The sequence below is a fragment of the Mus pahari genome, chromosome 4 (assembly GCF_900095145.1).
Source record: "Mus pahari chromosome 4, PAHARI_EIJ_v1.1, whole genome shotgun sequence".
Classification (NCBI taxonomy): Eukaryota; Metazoa; Chordata; class Mammalia; order Rodentia; family Muridae; genus Mus; species Mus pahari.
Window position 1 is genome coordinate 22723976 of NC_034593.1, and position 9895 is coordinate 22733870.

Sequence of the window (9895 nt, forward strand, 5' to 3'; positions counted from 1 at the left end):
CAGGTGTTATAAAGGAAGTCAGGTGAGGCACAGGTGCTATAACGGAAGCCAGGTGAGGTGCAGGTGTTACAAAGGAAGCCAGGTGAGGTGCAGGCCGGTGTTAAAATAATTTGTCTCATGTCTTCAGCCACCAGCTTCTCTCCCAAAGGTCCCTCACCGTGATGGTCTCACTCAGTGTTCCATCTCCATCCCCACTATTCTTGGGGCTCTATTACTTTTTTTGTGACCAAATTTCTGACAGGAAGAAAACTTGGGAGAGGGCCGGCCTGTCTGGGCTCACCACTGAAGGTGACATGGCCTACTATGGTGACTATAAAGGAGGCAGCTGGTCCCACTGCAGTAGCAGTCAGGAAGCAGAAGCTCAGAGGGGACAGAGAGGAAGACAAGGTTATAAAATCTCAAGACATGCCCCAAATGACTCCCTTCCTCCAATGAGACTCCATTTTCTCAAGGTTCCACAACTAATCCAAACAGTACTACCAGCTGCAGACCAAGTACTTAGATTACATGAGTCTGTGGGGTATATTTCATATGATGGCTTGACTTTATCGTACCTGATTTTCTTCTTATAGCTCTTGGCTCACATGCTAATTGTGTCTTCCCAGACTAGAGTGGAGCTCTGTGAATGCAAAGCCTTTGTTTTAGTTACTGCATACCAGAAACAAGAACAATATCCAGCCCGGAGTACATGATTCGGGTAGATTGGTGGACTGAAAGAGAAGAATTAAATGAATGAGGCTGTGTCTCTCACAGTTGCTAGTGCATGTAAGCTATCTGCTATAGAAGCCAGCTCTGCAGCTCTTCCCTGAGAGACACAGGATTCCTGGTCCCTTGAACCCCTCCAGCTTCTCCTCTCTGAAAACCCACATGGAGGCACAAGCGTTGTCTTTGGGGAGAGCTAAGTCAGTTAGGAAACTTGCACTGTGAACACGTCTTTTGTGCATCAGATACAGGCATAGGGGAAAGGCACATTGAAGTAAACATGCTGGGATTGCCTTAATCCTGCTGTGTGGGCACCAGCATAAAATCACATAACTTGGTGGCGAACAGTAGAAGACACAAATCACAGACTAGCCTCTCAAGAATCCAGCTAGGACGGTCACCTCTGAGTAAGAGCTCTGATGGGCAGTTCTCTAATCCACTAGTGATGCTGTTCTGGAATCCAGACCCTGCTCGTGGAAATCAAATGGGGTGGGGGACAGAGTCAGTTGTTTTCTTAGCATGTATGAAGCCTTGAGTTCCATTGCCTGCACTGAACAAACCTCGTGTGGTGGTATGTACATCATAGAGGCAGGGGAATTAGTTCAGTCATCTTCAGCCACATAGAGAGTTCAAAGCTAGCCTCTGGTGCCTAAGATCCTGACAGGAAGGAAGGAAGAAAGGAAGGAAGAAGAAGGGAGGGAGGGAGGGAGGGAGAAGGAAAGAAAGAAAGAAAGAAAGAAAGAAAGAAAGAAAGAAAGAAAGAAAGAAAAAGAAAGAGAGAAGGAAAGAAGGAGAGAGAGAAAGAAAGGAAAGAAAGAAAGAGAGAGGGGGAAGGAAGGAAGGAAGGAAGGAAGGAAGGAAGGAAGGAAAGACAAGAAAGGAAGACAGAGAAAGGAAGAAAGAGAAGACAAGCAAGGGAATTGAACTGTGCAATCTCTTTGTCCTACTGTATCTTCTTTGTCCTACTGTATCTCCATACAGATGACATCATAATTGTCATAATATTTTCTGAGATGAAGAAATTGGCAATATGAACATCCCTTTTAGGTTATTAGGAGCTAGGTCTCACTACAAACATCACGCTTTGGTGGCATATCTATGGCATTAGCACTGTATAGAAAGGCTAGTAATGTTCATTCTTCAACCCACCCAGATTTCCATCCTTGGTGTTTGTTTGTTTCCACAACAGAACAACAACAACAAAAGAGCATTTGAGCAACTTCTATATGACAAAGCATTCACTTTTTTTTTTTTCTCACTGTCTATACAAAACAAACTGACAAAGCTGGGGCCAAGCAAGGCCACCTTATCTAACAAGCAAGCTCACGGAAACGGGCGTGTTACTAACCGTGGAAAGCACGAAGGGGTAAGCCAATTGGAGAGTCACAGGCAGACATTAAGAACTAGCTATGCCCAGTGCCTGGCAAACACAGAAGTGGATGCTCACAGTCAGCTATTGGATGGAGCACAGGGTCCCCAATGGAGGAGCTAGAGAAAGTACCCAAGGAGTTGTAGGGGGCTGCAACCCTGTAGGTTCAACAACAATATGAACTTACCAGTACCCTCTGAGCTTGTGTCTCTAGCTGCATATGTAGCAGAAGATGGCCTAATCGGCCATCACTTGGAAGAGAGACCCCTAGGTCTTGCAAACTTTATATGACCCAGCACAGGGGAAGGCCAGGGCCAAGTAGTGGGAGTGGGTGGGTAGGGGAGCAGGGGCGGGGGGTGGGTATAGGGAACTTTCGGGATAGCATTTGAAATGTAAATAAAGAAAATAATAATAATAATAATAATAATAATAATAATAATAAAGTAAGCAAAAAAAAAAAAAAACCTAGCCATGCTTAGCCTGTCATTTCATGGACTGAATCCATTGTTAAACTCCCAAGAAAAAGCATCCGATGGCTGCCAGGCCTGGCCTTCCAGGGCCAGCTGTTAGCACCTCTCTGCTCTCTCCTTGTTTAGCACGAGGTGTGGCTCTGCTGCTATTTATAGACAGGTGGCAGGAACCTAACCTCTCAGTTACAGTCTCTCTCAACCATCCTCTGCCAGCAAAGCCATTGTCACGTTCTGCTTCCTCTGAAAGGAGCAGGTGTGACTCACTGTGCCCATTGAAACAGCAGCCCTGGGAAGGAGTGATCGATACATGCTCAGAAAGGCTGGCCCAAAGTTAAATTTTGTAATTGTCCTAATTCAAATATTTACTTAAAGTCTGTTTTTCTATGATGTGCAGTTCAAGGGGAATGACATTGTCAGCTGTGCGTTTCCTGGAACTGACGGTCTGCCACAAGGCCATAGATAAAGTTTGTTTATAGAAAAACAAAATATGAAATAGAAATAACACTGTCCAAGTTGCGGGTTTGTGTTCCCTCGCACACTGGAGAGGGAGGGAGGATGACACTCTACAACCTTTCCTCTATTGACAAATGGCAGAGACACTCTCACCCCATCTAGTGACGGGAGAGAAAGCCACCATCCTGAGACAGTCCATTAGTCGCCTTCCCCATTGCTGCGCCCTGACACTTGACAAGAAGTATCATTAGCAAAGAAGGGTGTATCTTGCCTGCTGGTTTAAGGGGATACAGAACATCACAGCAGAGGACATGTGGTGACAGGGAGAGGAGGTGTCTTGTCACACTGTACTTACAGCCAGGAAGTGGGGTGACGGATGCTGCTCCTTAGCTTACTGTCACCTCTTAATTAAATTGTGGGACCCCTAACCTACGCAATGGCATCACCCACATTTAGGATGGATTTTCCCGCTTAATTCAGTATAGAAAGTCCCAGTTTTACTCAGATAATTGTCTGCTGGATACCGCAGCCGCTCCTGCGTTGACAATAGTAACTGTCATAGAAAGTCTAGGAAGAAACAGACTTACAATTTACCTTCAAGCTTTAAAGAACCAGAGGGTTGTGGTGGCTGAGGTGGGAGGGTTGCTGTGACTCCTGGGCTACAGTGTCTTCAAAGAAGGAGGTAGACAAATGGATTCAACTCTTCCGTGTGAGTCATCAGCCTGGTTACTTGGTTCCGTGAGCTTGGATAAACTCAGGCTGGCTTGGCACAGCGTGGAGGCTCGAGGCCTACGAGTTGCTTGGGCTGTAACTATGTGATAAGTGCAAACCTTCCTGGAGGTACAGAACAAAGCCACACACAGCTCATAGCTGTTCTCCACGGTATTGGTTCCTATTTTCATTTCTTACCAGTTAGGCAACATTTCTTACCAGTAGGCAACATGCTCATAGCACTCCTAGAATTTGGCTTTTCTTTCATTGTGTTGTTTTGTTTTGTTAGTGGTATTGGATATTGGATATTGAAGCCTTATGCAGGGCCTTATGCATGCTAACCACACAGTCTTCTGTTGCAGTGCACCCCATCCCTAGCTTTCTTGTTGAAAGAAAAGATGTGGGGGGGGGGGCTGGTGGTTAAGGAGATGGTGTAGGTGGTAAAATGCTTGCTATGTAAGCCGGAGGACCTACCATGTTTAATAAAGGCCAGTGTGTCTTTACTCCCCTGCAATACAAGCACTGGGGTGGCATCAGCAGGAGGACCCTTGGGGCTAGCTGGCCAGTCAGTTTAACTAAATCAGTGAGCTCCAGGTCCAGGGAGTCTGTCTCAAAAGCTAGAGAGTGACTGCAGAAGATTCCTAATGTCAAGCCCTGGCCTCCACAAACGTGCATGCACACACACACACACACACACACACACACACACACACACACAGGGTGGGGTGGTATGAAGAGGCCTGGAATGTCGCTCAACCCATAGACTGAGTGCCTAGCACGCAGGAAGCTCCTGGTTGACTCTTCACCACTGCAGAAAACTAGCCTGGTGGTTCCCACCAGTTACGTCCGCACTCAGCAAGTGGGGGCAGGGTAGTCAGAAGTTGAACATCATCCTCAAGCACACAGGGAGGCATGGCCACAGGCCAGCACATAGGGATGAGATAATGTCTCAGAGATGTGGGGGTAGGGTACAGGGAGGGAGGGAGGGAGGGAGGGAGGGAGAAATCTTGATGTTATTACAGAGCTTTGAGGACAGTGGAAGGGAGCTGGAGAGTTAGCTGCTAGGACCACAGCACAAACCGTCCAGTCTTGTCCTAAATAGAGGGTTTCTTCTCATGTTTATAGTGCTGGCTTAAGGGCTGATGGAATTAAATACTTGGCTAAAACCTGACTCTTTTACCAAATGTTCTTCCCAGTTCTCTTGCTGCCATAAACACAGCCCCCCCCCCCTTTTCCCTGAACATTCTATCTGTTTCTATCGCTTGATGATAAAACAGTACTGAGTGCCGTGGTACTCTGTGATACTCACTTGGGACATTCAGAAATTGACTTGGTCAAGGTCTTCCTGTCCCTGCTCCCCGAAGCCCAGACACACACGTACACAGAGGAGTGATGCAGATTCTGTGAAGTGGTAGTCTTTCATTATGTAATTATCAAAGGTAGGTGAGAGTGGCCAGAGGTCACAATCCTGACCCCTGTTCTCTCCAGACTCCAGGAAGAGATGTTGATGCATCAAGCAAATTATCCATTTCTTGTAAGGATGGAGTTTTGAAAGAATTCATTTTGGAGATAAATGGTACATTAATGAGACAAAGGAAAGAAAGCGAAATGAGTAGACTCCTCTGGACAATGCAACTTCTGCATAGCTAAGACCTCGGGCGTGCTCGTAGGGGCAAGAAACAGGAAACCCCATGAAAACAGGGATGTGAGATAGCAAACCATGGGAACCCTAGCACCCAGGTGCAGAGGGGAAAGACGGGGATGATCTCTGGTGAGCCAGTGCCTAAACCTGCCTGGCCATGATAGGGACTGCTAAACATGGTTCCCACCTCTGGAACAGAACCAGCTGGGGATGAGCCTCCATGAATCATGATGGTTGCTATGGGCATGAGGCTTGTTTGTATAATAATATACATATTTACATGATCCTCCTTCTAGGAATACCCTTCCTGCCAAGGTTAACGACTTCGTGATAATCAGAGACAGCATGAATCCAGGAGTTGAGGGTGTGTCTGTGTCTCAGCAAAATGGTAAACCTTTAAGGCTGTGGGAAAGAGCTCTAAAAACATGAGTTTAAATATATATAATTTATCAATTATGTAAATATATGGATGGAATATGAATTGTATAGGAGCTCCACAGACCTAAAAAATGAGAGGCAACCAGACTATAAGCCCGCTTGTCTGAAAGAAACAAAGGCAGGCAGATATAAAGGCAGGCAGATTCCTGAGTTCAAGGTCAGCCTGGGACAGAGCTAATTTAGGTCCAGGCATGGTCAGAATGGTAATCTCAGGACAGGATCCCACCCAGCTATCTTATTGTCTGTGCTTGACAAAGGCAGACAGATCTCTGAATTCATTTGCCATGTTACAAAAAATGTACTCTTTGTTCTTCTAATAGTTAAGGGGTCATGAAATGCTGATTTGTGAAAAAGGGAACCTGGAGTAAATGGTTAAATTTATGTGTGAATAAGAGACTGGGCTTTTGGTCTGCATGAGATGAGCTAGCAGTGAGCAGTAGCAATCTTTTTTTAAAGTTTTTTCTTAGCAAGAGCTGAGCTGTCTGGATATCTCTGGAGAGTGAACACAGGTCTTTTAGAATATTTTCTAACAGGATTTCTGACCTTGGACAGAAATCCCAAGAATTACTTAGAGCGCTAACACAGCTCTTAGATTTTTGTCTAGAAAATCCAAGAATTTTTTTATAGCAGCTTTTCTGACTCTGGTCAGAAAACCCATGAGCTATCCAGGGACCTTCTAGAATTTTTACTAGCAGAGAGAGCTGCCTCAAGCAAGAGCTATCTCGAGCAGACCACAGAGCCCAGAACGATCCACAGAGAGCTGTTATCTGGAGCAGCATGTAGGCTGTCAGCTTGGACCCATAATTTGACTTCTGGGCACCCCTTCTCTCAGAACCCCTCTCCAGGCCAAGGCTGATCCTTGACAAGCCAGTTTAACAGAATTGGTAAGAGACCCTGTCTCAAAAATTAGATGGATCTCATTAGAAGCAAACATCTGACACTGACCTCTGTCTTATACACACACACACACACACACACACACACACACACACACACACACACACACACAACTTGTGAGCATATCATCTATGGACATCTATATATTACACACAAATTAAAAAAAAATTCCAGTGTAAATACTCAGTCACACACATACATATACCCACAAATTACCAAATATTTACTCAGGGTTCTTTTTTTCTGCTAAATTGATTAAGGTTATAAAAAGCCCCGGTACATGGGCTTTTAAAAATGTTACATGTTAATCTCTTTGTCCCTTTTTACCCACCAGCAGGGTTTATTTACAAAATTCCAGGAAGTACTTTTAAGTCTTTCTCCATTAAAAATTAGTTCCAGCGTGGTTTAACAACTGTTTTTCAATTTCATTCCAAAATTAAGATAAAATGTCTCTACTAACAGTGAAATGAAAGCCAAATTCCAACCCTGTTGCCTCATCTCATGTTTTTTTATTATTCTGCTTCTGAATAATGCATTTTTATAAATATTTTTTAAAAAGAGTTGTGTTCTGTGTTGCAGAGGCAAGGTTGTACACATGCTAACCCCAGTTGCAATCCCCAGAAGACATTCTTTTTAGGCCACATATAGTTTTTCTCACTTCCTTGATACAGAAAGAAAACCCTTCAAAATCCAGTTCCATGCATTTGGAGCCAGCCACCCCCCCCCCCATCTACTCTGGACCAACCAAAGATTTTAATACAAACAGCAGAGCTGGTGTGAGTTCAGGCAGGGGGATTGCTTGGTGTCAGGTAAACATGAAATCTATAACTCATACAATTTAGCAGTGAGAACTAACTGTGTCACCACAGCTGGTACTACAGTGCTGTGGCTTAGATTCTTGGGCAGTAAAGGTGCCCGCTGCCAAGCCTGAGCACCTCAGTTGGATCTCTGGGACCCACATGGTAGGAGGAGAGAAGTGACTTCTGAAAACTGTCCTTTGAGCTCCACACTAGAGCCATGGTATACTCAGGCCTCATTCCTCACCAAGTAAGTGAAATATTTAAATATTTGTGTATATAAAGAAAGAAAAAGTTATATTAAAATGATGAATGACCACAGTACTTTTTTTTGAGAAGGCGTCTCAGGCAGGATAGTAGTATAGTCATTTAATCCCAGAACTTGGGAGGCTGAGTTTGAGGCTCCTCTACATCATGAGTTCTAGTACACCCCTAAGAGGTCCTATCTCAAAAAACAAACAAAAGAAAACAGGGGCTCATGTAGCTCAGGCAAGCCTTGAAGTCCCAGGGTAGCTGGGTTGATCCTCTTCCTTCAACCTACTGAGTTTGGCAACTATAGGCACTTATTACCAGGAGTGCTTCTGGGCTGTTTTGGTGAAACCAAGGACTTCAGCATAGTAGGTATCTTAGTTAGGGCTTTCATTGCTGTGAAGAGACACCGTGACCAAGGCAACTCTTATAAATGACAACATTTAATTGGGGCTGGCTTACAGATTCAGAAGTTCAGTCTCTTATCATCATGTCAGGAAACCTGGCAGTGTTCAGGCAGACATGGTGCTGGAGAAGGAGCTGAGAGTACTGCATCTTGATCCAGCTGTAGCCAGGAGAAGACCCTCAGGCAGCTAGGATGGGGGTCTCAAAGCCTAACCCCACAGTGATGCAGTTCCTCCAACAAGGCCACACCTATTCCAACAATGTCACAACTCTTAATAGTGCCACTCCCTGGGCCAAGAATATTCAAATCACCACATTCTACTCCCTAGCCTCTTTAGGCTTATTCAAACATGAGTCTATAGGGACTATATCTAGCCATAGCAAAATGCAATATACATTTAGTCCACCTTCAAAAGTTCCATAGTCTAAAACAGTTTCAGCAATGTTAAAAAATCTAAAGTTTGAAGTCTCTTTTGAGATTCATCAAATCACTTAAGTGTAATGCCCTATAAAACCAAAATTATAAAGCAAATCACATATCTTCAACATCACAGGGTATACACTACCATTCCAAAATGTCATAGTGAGGAAATATTGGACCAAAGTGACACCAAAAACTAGCTGGGCAATCTCCAAACTCTCAATCTCCATGTCTAATATGAAAGCAGTCTTCATATCTCCAGCTCTTTTCATCTTTACTGACTGCAACCACGTAGGCTGGTTCCACTCCCTGTTAGCAGCTTTCCTTGGCAGGTACCTCAAGGCTCTGATATCTCTAGCATCTTGGGGTATCCAGGGCAACTTCAACCTTAGACCATCTGGGATACATGCACAATCTTCTGGGCTCCTCCAAAGAGCTTGGGTCACTTCTCCAGCTCTGCCCTCTGTACCACACTAGGTTCTGGTTGACTACACTCCAGTACTGCTGCTGTTCTTGGGGATCATCCAATGGTACTGGCATCACCAATTAGCAGGAGTCATTGGTTACAACTAGGCTTCATCCATAGCCTCTTGTAGGTTCTCTTCACAGTGCCAAACCTCAACTTCTTTGCACGACCCCTTGAGTCCTGGGCCATCAACTGCAACTGAGGCTGTACCTTCACCAATGGCCTTCTCTAGTCTCTCACAGTGCCAGGCCTCAGCTGCTCTCCATGACCCCTTCATGCCAGTACCACTTTTTAAATTCTTATACATTACCAAGTATAGTTGCAGCAATGAGGTACAACCTTGGCTATCTTTGAAACGCAACCTCTCTGTGCTCTCATAAAATACTTCCCAGCAGATGTCACCTCAGTGATGCTGGTCTTTTCTTAATCACTGCTAATTTCTTAGCTCCAGCTAACCAGCATCAATTGTCCCAGTAGTCCTTTCTATTCTTGACTCTAAAACCAGAGAGCCACGTTGCCAAAGCTGCCAAGCTCTGCTGCTTACCAGAGCTTGAACATGGTCCCCTTGTTCTATTACATTTTCACCAGCTTTCTGTTTTCCAATGCCTCCATTACCTAAACTGGGCTGTCCTGGATCTTGCTCTGTAGACTAACCTTGAATTTAAGAGATCTGTGGGGCTCTGGCTCCTGAATGCAGGGATTAAAGGCATGTATCATCAAGTCTGGACCTAAGCGTTTTTCTACCTTTGAACTTGCTCTGTACCAGGCTGGGCTTGAACCCTGAGATCTGCTAGCTGCTGTCTCTTGGAATTAAAGGTGTGTCTTAGTCAGGGTTTCTTTTTGTTTTTGTTTTTGTTTTTTTCTTTTTTCTTTTT

General features: G+C 44.6%; 1 non-coding gene across 1 annotated transcript; it reads left to right on the forward strand.

The window, feature by feature from the left end:
• Positions 1-6282: 6282 nt before the first annotated feature.
• On the forward strand, positions 6283-6346 carry LOC115063880. Its single transcript, XR_003843749.1, has one exon. It is a non-coding gene; the product is annotated as a U7 small nuclear RNA (small nuclear RNA).
• Positions 6347-9895: the final 3549 nt, after the last annotated feature.